Source organism: Bombus bifarius, unplaced genomic scaffold (assembly GCF_011952205.1).
Source record: "Bombus bifarius isolate JDL3187 unplaced genomic scaffold, Bbif_JDL3187 scf7180000007966, whole genome shotgun sequence".
Lineage (NCBI taxonomy): Eukaryota > Metazoa > Arthropoda > Insecta > Hymenoptera > Apidae > Bombus > Bombus bifarius.
The window spans coordinates 3058941-3076661 of NW_022884352.1; the positions used below are offsets into that span (position 1 = coordinate 3058941).

Below are 17721 nucleotides of genomic sequence, written 5' to 3' on the forward strand. Positions count from 1 at the left end.
CATATTATATAATAAAGATCGCTTTTTCTCACTGATACTGTTTTAAATTCTCCTTAATATATATCCGTACCTTCCTTTCTTTTTATATTCGCAAAGAATTTCATAGCAAAAGATAGTAATTTATTCTTTCGTTTAAGAAATAGTGTTATCGAAGTCAAAATTGAACGTACTTCGTGTTCTAAATGCTTTAAACGTTTCGGTAAAATAGAATTTATCGTGAAATGGATGAATTTATTATATTTTAAAAATACGAATTGATTAAAATCTTTATTGCGTTGTTACAACTGTTACAGATTTGATTACAACTGTTTTAGATTTTCTCGTCTTTCGCCTTTTGCGAATGCAGAAAAGGATTGGCGCATTGAATTAAATAAAATTAATGATTTCCAACGACAACGGCGATCCTGCTGCCATTTACGAGAAAAGGTATTCGTTTATTACGATTTGCAGAATAATTCCTTGTAATTGTAAATTAGTATCGATTCAATGGAAAAGATGGATTTTTATTGGCGTAAGCCAATGACCAAATGAGAATAATCAGCCTTAAACTAGATAAGTATGACGTGTTTTGTAGAATGCTGAGCATTTGCTTTTCTTTTTCACGACATTGTGAACAAACTATCGCCAATAAAAAACGTATCGAAGTGGAATACGCTTTCTTTCCAATTTATGATCAGCAATTAATAGTTGTGAGTATAATTATACATTTATGTTACAAGTGATGACCATAGCTTTACTGATAACCAGATAACTAACTGTTCGATACAACCGAAAAAATCAAGTGGTCTTTTTGCTTCATTCTATACGAAGGATACAACTAAGGACATTATAACGTTTAATCAATTTAATTAACATCGTGTTTATCACGAACATACATTTCTATGCCAAACATGGCAATGAGAAGCAAGAGCGCAATAAATAAGAAAAGTAAAAGAGAGAAAGACGTCAATAAAGAGATTATTTTTCACAAGGACGATGTTCTTGAATTTTTAGTTATCGGTGTTGTTTTCGAACGGAATTGTGGATTTCCTTGATATGTAAATCGCTCGGTAATGGAAAACAGATATGTATTACACGTTACGTATGTAAATTACGCATATAATGTCAAATCTATTATGTACATTTACTCTTGATTATTACGAAATATTCAATAGAGCAGATGTAGCAAAAACATGTAGTTACGATAGAGAGAGAGAGAGAGAGAGAGAGATGTATTTTAATTTCTCAAGTGTCTCGTATCAAATTGATTTCGTAATTAACTTGCATAAACAAGTGAAAATTATACGAGTGTAAATTATCGAAATTATCTTATCGTTTTACTTTGGAAGATCAAGGACATACGTACAGTTTCATTTAATAAAACAATATAGATGACCAACATGGTGGAACATGAAAATGGCAACCTTGAAAAAAATGATCTTTATCCTCATAGCTTTTGTTCCTGATAATAAATACGATGTTTGTATTTTGTTACGATGCTACTGAAATTTCAATATGTTCTGTATAATACGTATAACATAATGGTAAAATGCTTTTGCCATAAGTGTTAAAGAAAAGAATAATACAGGTGACCTTGAAAACGTGGAAATAGCAGCCTTGAGAAAAATTACCTTTAGCTTTATCATTTTTCTGTCTGCTACTTTCTCGCAACTTTGAACGTCACAACGGCACTCGAGTGTCACGTTTAGAGCCAGTGCCACAGCCGTGAATTCCATTGAATAAGCTTTATTTTAATCGCATTATCTTATTTTCGATCAATCGCGTTGAACGTTTTATTATTCGATTCGCTCGAAGTTATCGCGAACCGATCGATCTTCAACGTAAAGGTACTTTATGTAACGCTAGAAAAGGTAAGTTATAAACCTGAAATTATACACTTTCACTGTACATAGCGTGACAAGGTCCAACTGTAGAACATGCTCGTTAAATTACGTAGAACTTGAACGTAGTTTCGATAATATTCGCTTGATCTAATTAATTATCGCTCTTCCCGCTTTCTTCTTGTATTCCCATTTCTTACCTATTTCGCAATTTGTTTCCTTGGTTCGCATCGTTCGTTTCTTGAATCTAAACTTAAATGTCTTATCTCGTAGGTTTCGGTATCTTTTTCGCTTGAATATTTTCGCCTTATTCCATCTTGTCGCTTTGTTCTTTGGTACAAGAACCGTGTGAAGATTTCGACATATTAATTAATATCTGCTACTATTCTTTATATCTGTGCGATCAATGTCTATAATAATCTGCCGAAGGATCGTATGAATCTCCTTACAAAGTAAACTATAACGCAGATTAATCCCTTCCCAATGATATCTCCAATCATTGCCAAAGCGAGTTTACAACGAAGCGTAACAAGTGATTAAAAACTAAGTGAAACGTGGCGAAATAGTTCTGTAAACAACGAAACGATATCGATACGCAAAAAACGCTCTATCATAGGTGTTGACAAAAATGAACAAGCGTCAAAACCCATTAAAAAAAAAAAAAAAAAAAAAAAAGAGAAATGTGGTAAGATAAGGATTCTCGTAAATTAATGCCATCGCCATCGTTGTGTATAATAAACGTCAACTATGTATAAAGATATAAACACGGCTGCTAATAACAATGATAGTACGAGAGTCATTAACGCATTAACGCGAACCAATGGTACACGGCTATGGCAGTCGATAGAAGTAGAACTTGCATTAGGCATGAAAATGTTGGGCATTAGGCAAATGGTATGCTGTGGCGAGCTACGCGTGTTACGCACTTGCTGCTAGTAAACATTCGGAGTAAAATTCAATATGTATGTTAACGTAATGTTTTTCTTGGTCTCATAATACTTGCAAAACGCTTATTTTTCGATTAATGTTAATTTCAATAGCACAGCGCCGGATGGATCGACTCTATTCGATTCCGTGTTTCCGTATTGTACGTATCGAAGCTTTAGATTACTCAGCAAACACAATCGTTGACCAACGAGTCCACCAGACCGCAATCACGGCTATTGTTCGGTCTCGGGTCGCGTTATCAGAGTGAAATAAACAAGACGCATCTGAAACATGATAAGACAGAAGTGTTTTCTCTCGTATCGAGCATTCGAGTAGTTTGATACATATGTAAGGACAGGCTGGTAAGAATGTAGTAATTTCAGTCGAAAGACGCGGCAGGTCATCGACATAGTTAGAGTTGTATAATTGTAGAACTGTACTGATAAATGAGATTCGTCAAGTTGTGGATGCAATTTCGCAAGAGAAATATTCTTTGTTAACGAATAGAGCAAGAAACACGAAAAAGTGTGTAACGATGTTTAAACAAGAATGTAAATTACTAATTTAGTAGCGATATATCAGTAGACGTTCAAATGGTTGTATAATACCTATTTTGCAAGAAAAATACACACACGAGGTTAGATATATTTTTCTATCTCTTGGTTTATTAATCAAACGAAGACTACTTTTCCTCCGACTAGCTTTATCATGAGACTTACTTTCAATATGTTTTCGATTTTATTAATTAGATCGACGAAATATGAAATAGTTATCAATCGTTCGCAGTTATATAACTATGAAGTTTTCGTTAATTTTCAAATTATAGTTGCTCTATCACGATTGAAAGAACGCGCAAATTTATGAATCTCCGTTCAAATTTCGTCTGATAAGAATACGTTCGATCTGTTCCACGATCCATCGTACGTTATACAGGGTGGTTGGTAACTGGTGGTACAAGCGAAAAAGGGGGTGATTCTAGGCGAAAAAAGAAGTGGAAAATATAGAATAACAATTTTTCGTTCGAGGCTTTGTTTTCGAGAAAATCGACTTTGAATTTTGGCTCGGTACGCGTGCACTTTATAACGGATCTCACTGTAGATCGTTGTCTCGATGGAAAAATTAAAAAAAGAGAAACAAAAATTAAAAAAGAATTTTTATTCTACATTTTCGACTTCTTTCTTCGCCTAGAACCACCCCCTTTTCCGCTTGTACCACCAGTTACCAACCACCCTGTATAACTATGAATTTTTCGTTAATTTTCAAATAATAGTTGCTATATCACAATTGGAAGAACGCGCAAATTTATGAATTTCTGTTCGAATTTCATCTGATAAGAATACGTTCGATCTGTTCGAAATCATCAAAATCACGGAGCAAACTAAAAAACTTGTAGTACAAATATTCGTATCAGAGTTTAAACGTTTTCGTTTTACGAATAACCATATTGTGACCAATGCAAATATTGCTTAACAATGGATTCATTTTGAAGCTTGAAAATTATTATTCGATTTCGAAGATCAAATGCGAAGAAGCGATTTCATATCGATTGATCTTGAATTGGAGTTTATCATTGAAATTATTGAAAAATATAGTTGATCGTTCTCGTCCTTGTTCTCCATCGTTTTATCGTTTACTATTTCCACATATTTTGCGAAACTAGATGATATCGATCCCTGACCCCTTGTCTTCCGGGTCATTTCGTTGTGAGATTAGAATACCATTTTTTCGTAACATTATCCGTCTCCTTACATTTCCGTGCGTTGCCACTCGTCTTCTCCTGTTTACGTGCGTTTCTGCGCGTCTCTTCCCGTCTCTTGGCAAAGACGTAAGTTGTACGTACATAACGCATACACGTACATACGTGCGTATATATATGCACTAACCGACATCTGAAAAGCTTTGAAAGCCTTTCCAAAGAATAAACATCGATGTGGCGAATACTTTAAAATACGTTTGTAAAACATTTGATGTAACAATTTTATTCCATTATTATCGGTGCGTTTGTCGCTGCAAGAGCATCTCGCTGGTTCTACTGTACGCGCATAGTTGGCTAAAATATTAAAAGAAAATTATAACGACGAACCAAGGTCGTTCAATATCCTGTATGAGATAATAATGCGCATATAACGCAATTGGCTAAAAGCTGTTAAAGTTTAAAGGTGAAAGCTTACATCCAATAATTTCTAGCACGTTTTATTAATAAAAATGCAACGAAGCTCGACGTATTATAAAATCCGAGCGTTATCGATGCGCATACGAAGATATTTCGAAATTTTATTTATTCGCTGCATTCAGGGAAGATTCGTCTGTTTCGCGAAAACGATACCCTGAATAATAATAAACGATAATAAATTAATTTACACGGTTTCAGCCAATTATATCTGATCGTACGTTAAAATTACACTTGAAATGTGAAATTTCAATCGACTCCTCCTCCCTACGCGTCAAATTCTTGTTTTTTCTTGCACGTCGCCTAACGCAGAAGATATTTTTTTATGCAAATTTGTATGTCCCTAGGAAAACAAATTGAACGTCTCGAATATTCATAACAAGGCAAGAAATGGCTAACGTGTTTTGCCAGAGATATAAATTTGCATGAACAGGCATATCTTACGTATTAAATGATATAAACAAAAAAAGAGAAAAAAATATTTAGAATGCAAAGGTGCAAATTATCCGAATAATTTAACAAACATCAGAGCGTAATAACTCTTGAATTAATAATTTCAAGGTACGTATATAAATAACTTTATACTTTCTGTGAAGGACGAAAGATTATGTAGACTAGTACGGTCGACGATACAGGATTTCATTAAAGAGATATCAGATTGTTTGGAAAATTCACATGGAAAATTGAAATACACGTCGAAGGAATATATAAAGTTAACTCACAGACTTTACACGATTTTTTCCCAACAACCTTCTGCTTGATACGAGGATGAGTCACTTTGCTTGATAATACTATCATTCGCAACGAAGTTTTAGTCGCAGAAATTCTGTTCAATTTGGTATTTCAATTCGCTTGATCACTGCTGTTATAGTTATATTTAGTCAGATCGAAGATTTCTTCGTAATCAGATTTCTGTATGGACGCTTCTTATTAGTACGCTTTCGTTCATCTTTCTATTCATTTGCTCGATAACGTCATGAATCATATTATAAATAATGGAAGTTGTCTTAATTCTAACTTTAGATACGTTAATTTCCCATTGGTCATAGAAAATTCTATATCGATTTGCTATTTCCGAACACCAAGTTTCTGTTAGTCGCGAGTAAATAACTTTTCTACGTTCGGAGTTTTCCAAGATTCGAGAAGCATTGCCACTTTCTTCGCCGCATTTACGTTAAATGGGATTTTTCTTACAGTCAAAGTCGAGGAGACAGGAATTGAACGGAAGAAAATTACGCGAGATCACGTAAGACGTATTGTACGTAGATTTCGTACTGCAAGTGCGTATGTATGTAATGTAAGTGCGAAGATCGTACTTTACGATTTTCCCAAAAAACGTTTTCTCGTTGCGCGAGGAATGGAATTACGTCGAGCGGTAAAAATCAAAAGATTACGTATGATCTGAAAAATTGTATTTTCATGGGAGGATCACGTAGCCAGCGATTAATTCATGTGATAAATTCGTCAAGTTTATCAAACACACATGGTCCACGCGAATGGACCGGTTCGTTGCATTCTCAAACGGAAGAGACACCTAATTATAGACATTTTGTACGAGATGCACACTAAACGCTGAAAAATGTTATCTGTGAACCTGACTTCCTGAAGAAAAATCGTACAACGATCCGTTTGGAATTCCAAGACGTTTGCCAACTTGAAACAAAACGAAGAATAACGTCGTATACAGTGGGACAAATTTCTTCCTACTAATTTTCACATTTGTATCAAAGCCCTTTCTATTTGTGTTCCAAGGAAATGATAGAAAGATCGTGGGAGAAGTTGCACGACTCTGTGCTAACTGGTAGTATGTCATTTCCTACTTCCTTCGAATGAAAGAGATTTATAGCGAAACTTGCTAAGAGATGGAACATGGTATTTGTCGGAATAAAAGAGTTCTCGCTCTGGCGAATATGTGACGAGCGGTAGAAACGAGTGTTGCTGGCACCCCTTGACGACTTGTCCTTGTCGACCTCGAGAGTTACCGGAGAGCATAGACCCTTCGGGTCGTCATGGCGACCAACTAGAGACCCCAAGAAGGCGGTCAAAGAATATCTCGTTCGTCTCCCTTCCGTCTTCGTCGATTAATTTTTGCAAATCTTTCTACCATTCTGCCTGAAAGCTTACAAAATTGCTTCTGCTATCTCTTCCACCACGTTCTTGTCAACTTATGGATTCCACGTTTCATTCGTCATTCTGTTTCCTAATTCTGTTTGTCAATAAAGGGGACGCAAAAAATATCTGATCGCGATAGAACAAGCGTTATTTGCCTGTAAATTGTCTTTCCATTTCATCGAGATTTCTCGTCGAGTTTTGAGGTCTGTTCGGTTATCGCGAGTTCAAATATTGATTTTCCTTGTACCATCTTTACACCGAGTCATCGGAAGAGAATATTTCATCGATAATTTCCATGTTACGCTCCTGATTCTCCGTTGCCTGCGATAATTTTCATTCTGAAATCTCCGATGTTTAGTTTCCATGCAACGAACGTCTGCTTTCTCTCTCGATCACCGGCATGCGAATTTGGAAACGAACTTATTAAACGCGCGAATAGAAGGTTACTTGAAAAACGAAGTAATTTCGCGTAAAAACGATGAGAGCCTCCCACGCTCTAAAGTTACTTATTTTTACTATCGTGGGATACGAGCTTCTTGCATAATGACCTTACCCATTGCGAATACGAGATTTCGTACGGGTACACGTTAGTATACGAGAATAATGTAACCGGAAGGAGAGACCGTCTTCCTTTCCAGAATAAATCGTTCATCTTGTATAATACACGTATAAAAACGCACGATGCGTTTGTTCGTATAATTTCGGTTGAGAAATTATTTGGAATTATTCTAAAACAGGGAATTTTTAACGACGACAACGATAATCCTTTGTATACGGCATAGTAAGAGATTAAAAGATCGGGCTATTCTAAAATTATCGAAGATGTAATGTCCGTGAGACTCGAAATGTCAACAAAATCCGAGTACACGTCTAAAAAAAGTGTAAAAGTAAAGAAAAATGAAATGCCGTCCCGAAGGTTTCGAAACCTGTCTTTCAAAATCTTGTTACTTTTCTGCCATTCAGTGCGGCAATACGCTGTGATTCGAGATTACGTAACGCTGTTAAAGCAGTTTCACTGCGATGTGTACCGGATTCTGTTATGTCGTATTGTACAACATGATATCGCTTCTTTCACGTAACTATTCGCGCATAATTGATTTTGATTTACATACGTACATTTCCATAGAGATACGCTCACAGGGGGTCTGAACGATTCGTATTAGGTCAATTGAGACGACGATTTTAATTCGTTTCGATACGACTGCATGGCAACAAATAATAAAGCCCAGTTGCTGTAACAATAAGACCACAAGCTTCCTGGTACGTTTCCATTGGAAATTCTCTGTTAACCGGTTGCGTTAAGATAATAGCAGTGCCTTTTTTATTCCGACAATTGTCACGGATAATCGTTACTTTTCGTAATTAAAGAGTCGAAGGGAGAAAAATAGAGAATTGTTCGTTTTCAGTGATTTCAAGGTATGCGCGAAGGATTTATAATAACGATAAAACAATCTATAATTAAACGAAGTAATGAGACGAAGGAAAAGAATGCAAGAATTGCCATCGCGCGATGCGCTTCTCGCTTCTTTTTACCAAGCAACTTCGTTTTGCTTTCGTTCTTTGTTCTTTCACAACACACCCGTAAAGACGTTATGTGCGCAGCACGATTCTTGCCACTTGTGCCAAATTTTCACGTGACATCATGCATGCACGCGCTCATTCTCCGAATCGATCTTCATTCGCTATCGATAGCCTAAACATCCGCTCATTTCGCTATCGCTTTACGCACCTTTTCACGCTCCCGTACTCCTATATCGTTTCCTCGTATATTATTTTCTCGGACGCACGTAACAAGCGATATCTCTGTTTTTCTCGATTCTTCTAGCTGTCCAATAAATAAACAAATTTGCGTTACGTTCGAAGTAACAAAACTTTGGGAAACGTCGAATCAACGAGGAAAAAAGTACGTCGATGTTAATGAACCGTCTGAACGTATTCCTTACTTTTATGATAATAGAATTGAACTTTCTATTCCGTTGTGTTATGTTATTAACAATTAAATTCAGCGTACTTTACCTCTTCGACGGTGTTAATTTCGACACGGTTTAACGGTAATCAATAGCTCATTAAGGGAAGAAACTTAGTGGAAGATTCTTCATCGCTCACGACCGGCTAAGCACGCATTAGGTTCGCTGATTTTATCGATTTTTCAATTTTCTAAAAGCGTTACAGGTCATACAGCGAGGTGTACCTGGTACACTTAATTGACGATGACGATACTCGATCGATGCATCGATTCTTCGACTGACGTCATTACCTATCTCCGGTTATCTAATCCATTCATGGTGTAATTTTAAAGTTCGACACATGCCTCGATGATAACGTAAAGTAAATAAAAGGATGTCTTCGGGATGTTCAGCGTGCAACGGTGGCTGACATAAGCGCGATACGAACGTAACCGTTTTAACGAACGTGATTAACGTCGGTAACTTTTGAAATTAATGAATTTAAAACTGCCGGAAGTTATTTCTACTGTTTACGTGTCTATGTTTTGCGCATCGAGTCACGAAATGTGATTCTTTATGCATACGCGTGTTCACCGTGCGATGTTAGAAATCGCGCGAAGCCGTAACGTCGCCGTCTTTTTTAAGAGATTAAAATCACCAATTTTAGGAAAAATTCGGACGAACGATTAGAACGTAAATTGAATTTTGAATTATTATTCAAAAATTCTCGCCTCTGTTTTCTAATCACGTAGTTGTCGTATTTCGTTTCGAAGTTATAGTTTCGAGTTACTCGTTAATATCCTGCGAAACGTGATAGCGAGTTATAAGATACACGTGCTGCGTTGTTGCACATGCATGTACACGTTTAGAATCGCATTCGTCGAGCGCGTGCTTTTTTTTTTCTACACGTGATTCTCATGTGTGCACATATACATATAAATATATGTACAAATACGTATGCACTAGATATATGCAAATCTAACGATAAATACACGTAACTCGTATTAGAATAACATCTCGATAGAAACTATAGCGATTTTTCACTTTCGACGATTGACAAAAGCTAAGGATTTACATATTTTCCTCTGTGCCCATAAGATGTAAAAAGTTAACAATTTTTAAACGATCGAATTTATCCTTCGCTTATATAAGTACGTTTACGGGTAAGAAATATAAATACATTTCTTGTCATTCGTTGGTTGCAAAACAGTTAATTCAACGTGTAGAGTATAAAACTTTGCACGCGTGACTTCCCTTTAATTTTTCAGTCAACGTAAACCGGTTACGTTTGGTTCTAGTTGCACTCTTAACCATGTGATTGGTATTATGTGGGCTGTAATGGATAATTTATCGTTGTGGACGTATGAATTCTTCTAATACGTATCTACGTATATAAATACTTGTATATAAATTAATATGCAACGTAAAATAATTCAAAGAACCGTCTAAAAATTCTAAATTTATATACGTATACGCAAATATAAAATTATTTGTGAGATTAATTTGATTAAAGTTTCTACGATTACGCTTCTACGATTAAACGATTACGCTTAAAAGTATTAGATAGTATTAAGCTATACTTAAAGGTATAAAATAGCCTGCCAACGAAATAAGAAATACAATCTCCAACGTTGCCCATTCACATTGTTCTTTCACAATTGCAAACTGACACGTTCTTAATGTCATCTTACCAATGTCGTTACTTTCTCCATGGGTTACACGCTGTTTCGACACGACGAATATTTGAAAACGTGTAAGAATATTATGAAAACCGTCTAATTATGGCTCTTTCGGCATTTTTATTTCAAGGTGTCGTCGTTCTAAGCCGACCACTTTCATCGTTTCCTAGTCGTTCGTTCGCATCATTTTTCTTGGAATTTCTCTGATACAGGCAGTTTCGTCTCTTTCATCGTCGTTCCAACTGGTCTACTTTGCCGGTTTCATTTAGTTTCAAACTTGCACGAATGAACGATACGATTCTTAAATTAATATCCTCGTTACGTTAATTTAGGATTTTTTCCCCGTACTTTTAGATACACGATTTAGTGCTTCCAAACTCGCGTGTCAATTTAGTTGTGAGTGTGCCTTTAAAAACGCGGAATAATCGTAAATTTTACTCGAGACTTAAAGATTTTAAGCACGAGAAATTCTAGACGAAAACTTTGAAACAAAATATTAAAGATCTATATTAAATTTGACGAGGAAAACTTTGCGTTATTTCATTTCAATGTTTTTTAACTAAACTTAATAAACGACAAATGTATTAAAATATATTTATATTTTTAGAAAATAAAAAGATTACAGATAACTAGAAAATTGTAGATAGATAGCAAATAGGCCATAAAATTTGTGTATGTACTCAATTATACTGTATTACAAAAATATATAAGGAGAGGAATAGAATGGTGGAGCGGATAGAGGCCGAGCTTTGTAAACTGGACTTCCCAGGTTCGAAACTCGGCGTCTGTGTAAAATGATGTGGTTTTTCCCCATATTCCTTTCTCTTTCCATTCTATATAGTACAATCTTTGTATAGTTGTAACAACGCAATACTTTACACGTACAGTCCTACATGTGTTATCCATGATAAGTTTTCTTAATTCTTACATGGACGTCAAAGAGGACTAAAAGTAAACTGAAGCCAATTTTAAACGCCAATTTCGTTACTTGAATGATAGTATCGAATGCAGGAAAATTTGGTTACAAAATTATTTTTTCTATTCGCCTCAATGTTCTTGATAATTTTTACCAAATATAGTTCTTTACTTTCCCGCAAAAATTGCATCCATAAGTAGAGAACTTGTATTTATATAATTGTAGTTAAAAATAAACGACGTAACAAATATGGAAAACTCGTGCGGTATAACATATTCGTGTTTAAAATTATAGCATACATATATATCTTTTATAAAGCAATTAATAATTTGCTTAGTAACGTTCAATGAGATTCTACTTTATCGGTTTTCAATATGAAATCGTCTTAATTCGTACATTTATCTTTCGTTCCTGAAATTATAAGCAATATTTCTTCTTAATCTTTCATAAACAAGAGTTACACCCATAAAATTTGCGGTCATCCGTCTCTCGCTTACTACAAATCAGTATCTGTTTGTCTACTACAGCAGATATCTATTTATAATTTGTATTTTTCACGACACCGATAAAACGATTTGGAATGAACAAATACTAAACACATACGTCAAACTTGTACCGATAACACCGATAAACAGTAATTTTAGCTCCCCGAGGAAATAAGATGCCTCGTTATATTTTTTGCCTATGATAATGAATTATTTTTTCCCATGAAGATAATACTATTTTCGTAAATGTAAATTTTCAGTGAATTGGATTTGCTAAAAGACAGGAGTTTCCAGCATTCCGGTTATGTCGTTACTTTTTAGTCGAAATTAACGTTCAACTGGGCGATAAGAAGTGGAAGTAAAATGTTAAGTATAACGAGTTTAAACAAAGTAGGTTAAAGTGTAATCTGGCATCGAATTAAAAGTAAATTTGCTAAAATTAAATGCGTTGTTACTCTTTTCGTTAAATATGTTTTTTAATGCTATTTTCTGAACAAACATATGCATCGTATAAACGTCAAATACTCCTATCGGATCTCGAGAAATTCCAGAAGTTCGGAATATTATTCTTTATGCGTCTCTTTTCACGTTCAGAATGCAAAGATTATACGAACAATTTTTATTGGGATTTCGTTCGCTCTGTTAATTACTGGTTTAATAATTACAGCACATGCGATACGATAGAAATATCTCGTATACGAAAATCATCAAAGAGAAATTTATTGGAAAGTATAACGAGGCTGAGCAAGCTCGTCTCACGAGTGTAACGTGCAAATTCATTTAGAACTATGGATCGTTTATTTAAAAATGCATTATTATTCACGTTAGACGCGTAAACTGTGACAAGCAAGTACCTTGGACTACGGTTTTACCGATTACCGAATACACGCTAATCGAGCAATCCATATTTATCATATTAACATACTAACTAAGCTTAAAGTTCGAATGTCGCTTTGAATTTAAAAGAATTATAAAAACACACGTACCTACAATTTTTTTAATTGTACAAAAATATCGCATTGCATATTCATTGTATCGAGAAACATTGTATAACAATTTACACGATCGTCCACAATCGAATTAATTAAACTACATCGATCTTTCAATTATGTAACTGTAATTTCCAAAATCAACGTGATTTTTTCACATTATACATTTTTTGCACGCGCATCATTATACAGGGGTCCGTGTATTTAATAAGTTATTAAATGTCTAAATGCGTATCATTAAGCGCGTTATAATTTAACAAAGAAAAAATTATCGTTCGTTGATTAACGTTCGTAAATTCGTTTTAATTAATCCCTTAATTGCATACAAGATCGCGGTATCGCTGCTTCAAATTAGCATGCAAACATAATTTTTTAACATCGCATATTTTATTCGCCGATTATCGCTATTAATTCGACCATCGTACGTTCTGTGATCAGATCTTTGCAACTTTTCTCACAAGATGTTGGCGAGGTGCGCGTTTTCTATACTTTGTTCGCCTCTCTGTGTTGCTGTAATTTTCTATTTATCTTATATTCTTCAGTAACGACATTCCATATCTAACTGGTTAATGTTTCTTTTCGTTTTTTCAGTTTTACGTTTTTTCCCACGGTGAAATTTCAAGTATCTAAACAGGTTCGATCGTAACTTTGTGCCTCAAGTTCTTGTTTGTTGCTTTTTCTGTTCAGATTCGACTAAGTACAATGCTTGCACGTTACTTGCCACGTGTCGTTATTTGCTCTTTTTGTTTCCACTTGCTTCATTTTCTTTTGTATATGATGTTGTCATATTGATTTCCTGTCTAGAGACGTATCCACGTATAAGATAAAAAAAAAATCGATACAAAAGCAAAAAGATCTCGATACTATATTTGTAGCCCGTTAACATTATGTCGACAATTAATAACATTAACGTAGAAATACTTGCTATTCTTCTAATTACTATTACTATTACTATTACTGTGACATTGTAATAACATAACTTATGTTTATGCTTATTAAACGATTCACACAAAATACAATGTTCTATTGATAATTCCTATTATCGTTTCTTCCTGCATTTAGCGATGACTTTTAGGTGCAGTTTTCGTATCACCCTGCCGTTTTCGAACGGTGCTGTAACTTTTCCCAGAACAAGTATAGTACTCAATTTATCATTATCCGATAAGAGTGTGCAAGGAAAGAAAATTCAAGCCTGAGGTAGTTCATTATGAATTATTACGTGAATTATACTACACGAAAATACCTACTTTTTTGTTATTCCTTTCTGTAATATAATTGCAGCAATACGAATCATATTTAAAAGATTAATTTCGTTCAGTCGCTATATGTTTAATAGAATTGCATAAGGCGAGCTCGTTTTGTGAATAACGTGGTTTAAAAATATAGCTGCTCAAGATTGATTAGCGGTAAATTTGTCACGTGTCGACATCGAGATGGCAGAAGAATTAATTCCGGATATGACTCACGCGAACCCGCTATCATTTGCATTCATGCTCGTCATTACAACCTGCCGAATAAAAATTCAGTTTAATCGTTCGGCTTATATTAGAAGTAAATTGCACGATTCTATACGATACGGAACATTTATAATAGCAAAAATCCACAGAACGTATATATAGCGTTCTCTTTATATATAAATTGCGTTTCATATCTTCTTGCATTTTTCTTTCGTAATAGTCCGCGTGTATTTTTTCATACCTCTTTTTTTATACTTCCTGTCACAAAATTAGAATCGCAGAAATGATTAAGCTGTTGGATTTCTTTCGGCGTCGTGTCTTTTTGCTAATAGCTGTATACACGAAGTATGTAAATGGGGTAGAATCGAATGACTCAGTCTATACGCATATATAATTAAAATTGTAATACGCTGACTCAGTGTTTCAGCGGTAAATTCACTGGCAAACACAGCGATCCAGCTTCTTTTTTTTTTATCAGTATAGTATCTGGTGATCCTGGGAATTCCCAAACAGGCATTCTATTTTCGATTCCGTCTTATTTCGTTCGTGACAATATTAATACGCTATGCGCCGTAACGAACCTTCGATTTATAATTAATGTAAAATATGCACGTAACTCTGTCCATCCAAAATCAGAACTCGATTAAGTAGCCAGGCATAAATTATTGATCGAAAGGAAACTACGCCTACAGCAGACAGCGGTGTGCTCGTCCAATCGAAAGTGTAAGAGGCGTTCATTAATAATTAATGAAGTATCGATCAACGTTCGAAATAGACAGATTTGTATTCTCCGACGTTCAATGTTCGGAAAGATTGAGCGCCTAAACTTCGTCCCTCTCAATTCGTTCGTTGCAAATCTAAAATATCGATATAGTATAAAAATAATATTTCTAAAAATATCGTCTGAGAACGAAGTTTTTATGCATGATACTTCTATCGTGTTAAAAATATAATATTATAAGCGAATATTGGAGTACAGCTTATTTTATATTTATTTATCTCGCTGTTTAAAAACGCACAATGGCTTCAAACGATCATTACGTAACAACGGATATGGCATTAATTAGTCGATCCTGTGTTTGCAACTGGTCGTTTGTAATTGATTTCTTTAATCGATCTGAGTCACCTTTACATAACGTTCGACTCAAGATTGATAGAGTATAAACGCTTACAATGTTTAAAAAAGTTGAAATTTCCAAGTATCGACTGATCACGTTAACATTGATTACAAATATTTTACGAAAATCTGTGTTAAATTATACAACGTAACACCGAGGATATCTTAGATTGTAATAAATGATAGCACCTGCTCTGTGGAAGCAGAATCGACGATACGCTTAATCTAACAGTGTATTTAGAAGCCAAGCAATTAATTGATATCGTTTGTATCCCTTTAATCATTGGGGTCTTTGAATCGTTTACTCGTTGAATGTCTCATCTGCTTCTGGATCCTTCGTTTCGTGGCTTTTGATCGACTACAATACAGAATACGGAATATATGAAAATAATTTGATTGATAAAATAGGTTATGTGGTATTAAATAATTCAAAATATATAAGGTTAAAAAATATTCAAAGTATCTATTGCTTAGTTGCTAGTGCTAGAGTTAATATTGCAATCATAATTATTACGATCGTTGTTCTTACAATTTCTAAAGTATTTCATTCTTCGTGAAAGGCGTACGATTACCTTAATGTAAGTTTAGTAACGACTCTGTAATCGTAATCAATACTCACGTCGGTTGTTACAACACTGCTTCTTTCTTCTTGAAAAATTGAAAAGGATTATAGCAGCTACGTTTGATATATATATATCGCTAAAATAAAGAAAAGTTATAAAATACCACGTTCTTAAATTAAAAGATGAAAATTGCAAACAGAATTTCTATAGTAAAATGTTCGAGAATAGATCATTTCTCTTTTCATAACTCTCGTACTGATTGTGAGAGTCATATAACCTATTATAATGTACATACGTTCTGGGAAGAAGGTCTTGGAAGAAATTATAGATTCTTGGAAAGGAAGGCGTCGCAATCTTCTGTAATGTTTGGCAGCTGTAGTACAGATAAAATACACCCAGCAAGTATCTATATAGTTATTTATGTGAGGTTCATGTATACATAATTACATAATAACAAAATTTCGTCATTTCTACGATTCTCGAAAATATCACTTCAAGATAAAAATAATATAAATTTTGTATATTTTCTGACAGTAATAAAGACTAGAATTCAATTAATAATAAAGGTCAAAAAATGAAAAAATAAATACCATAATTGTTGAATCATAACTATTTGCCTATTTGTTCCATTGTAGTATATCATTACGTTGGCTTGGTATAATAACACTTGATCATAAATATACCAACAATATTCAAACCAAGTCTATTCACCTTCGTATTCACTATTTTTACGTTTGCCGTGCATCGGGATATTTTCGTTCCAAGTCGAAAGTAACTAAAATTAAAACAAACACAAGAGTGAGTGCAGTAAAAGTAACGTAGTACTCAGGAAGGCGCAAAGAAGAGATATTCCTGTAGACAAATTAATTAATTTTACATCCACTTTTAAATGTGCAAATAAAAGAAGATTAAAGATTGTAATAAAATTTGAAAGGATAGTATGGCGGATCAATGGCGATAATTAAATATTAGTATAATAGATTAATATAAAAATAAAATTTAGATTGTTATAATGTGAAATTTGTAGCTAAAAGTTATTAAAAAAAAATGAGACCCAAGAACGGTCGATTATCATCCCTGGTGGGGATCGAACCCACGACCTTTGGATTAGAAGTCCAACGCGCTATCCTCTGCGCCACAGGGACTTGGTATACATAATGTTTCTTATTATAATTCTAAAAGATAGTTAATCATAGATGTCGCTGATGTACGTAATAGTTTATGTTAACCAGTGACGTATAAAAAAGAAACGAAACGATTAAAATTCTAAGCGCAAGTTTAAACACAACAAATTGATCGATATAATATACAAATTTCAGAAAACTGATTATTTTACATAGTGTAATTATACTTTCTATTCTCATTTTGAAACTTTGTTCAATGTAATCCTTTTTTCGCATCATATTTAACTTGATAAATAAACTCGTATAAACTAACCAACACAACGAACAACTAATTTTTATTTAAAAAGTGTACATTTCAAATGTTGAATAATTAAAAGTAAACTATTATTTTATTATCAATACTTTTAGATGGAATA

The 17721-nt window shown here is 34.3% G+C and overlaps 1 non-coding gene across 1 annotated transcript; it reads right to left on the bottom strand.

Annotated features, from left to right (window-relative positions):
* Nucleotides 1-17253: 17253 nt before the first annotated feature.
* Trnar-ucu lies at nt 17254-17326 on the bottom strand. The gene has a single exon. It is a non-coding gene; the product is annotated as a tRNA-Arg (tRNA).
* Between the last annotated feature and the right edge of the window lie 395 nt (nt 17327-17721).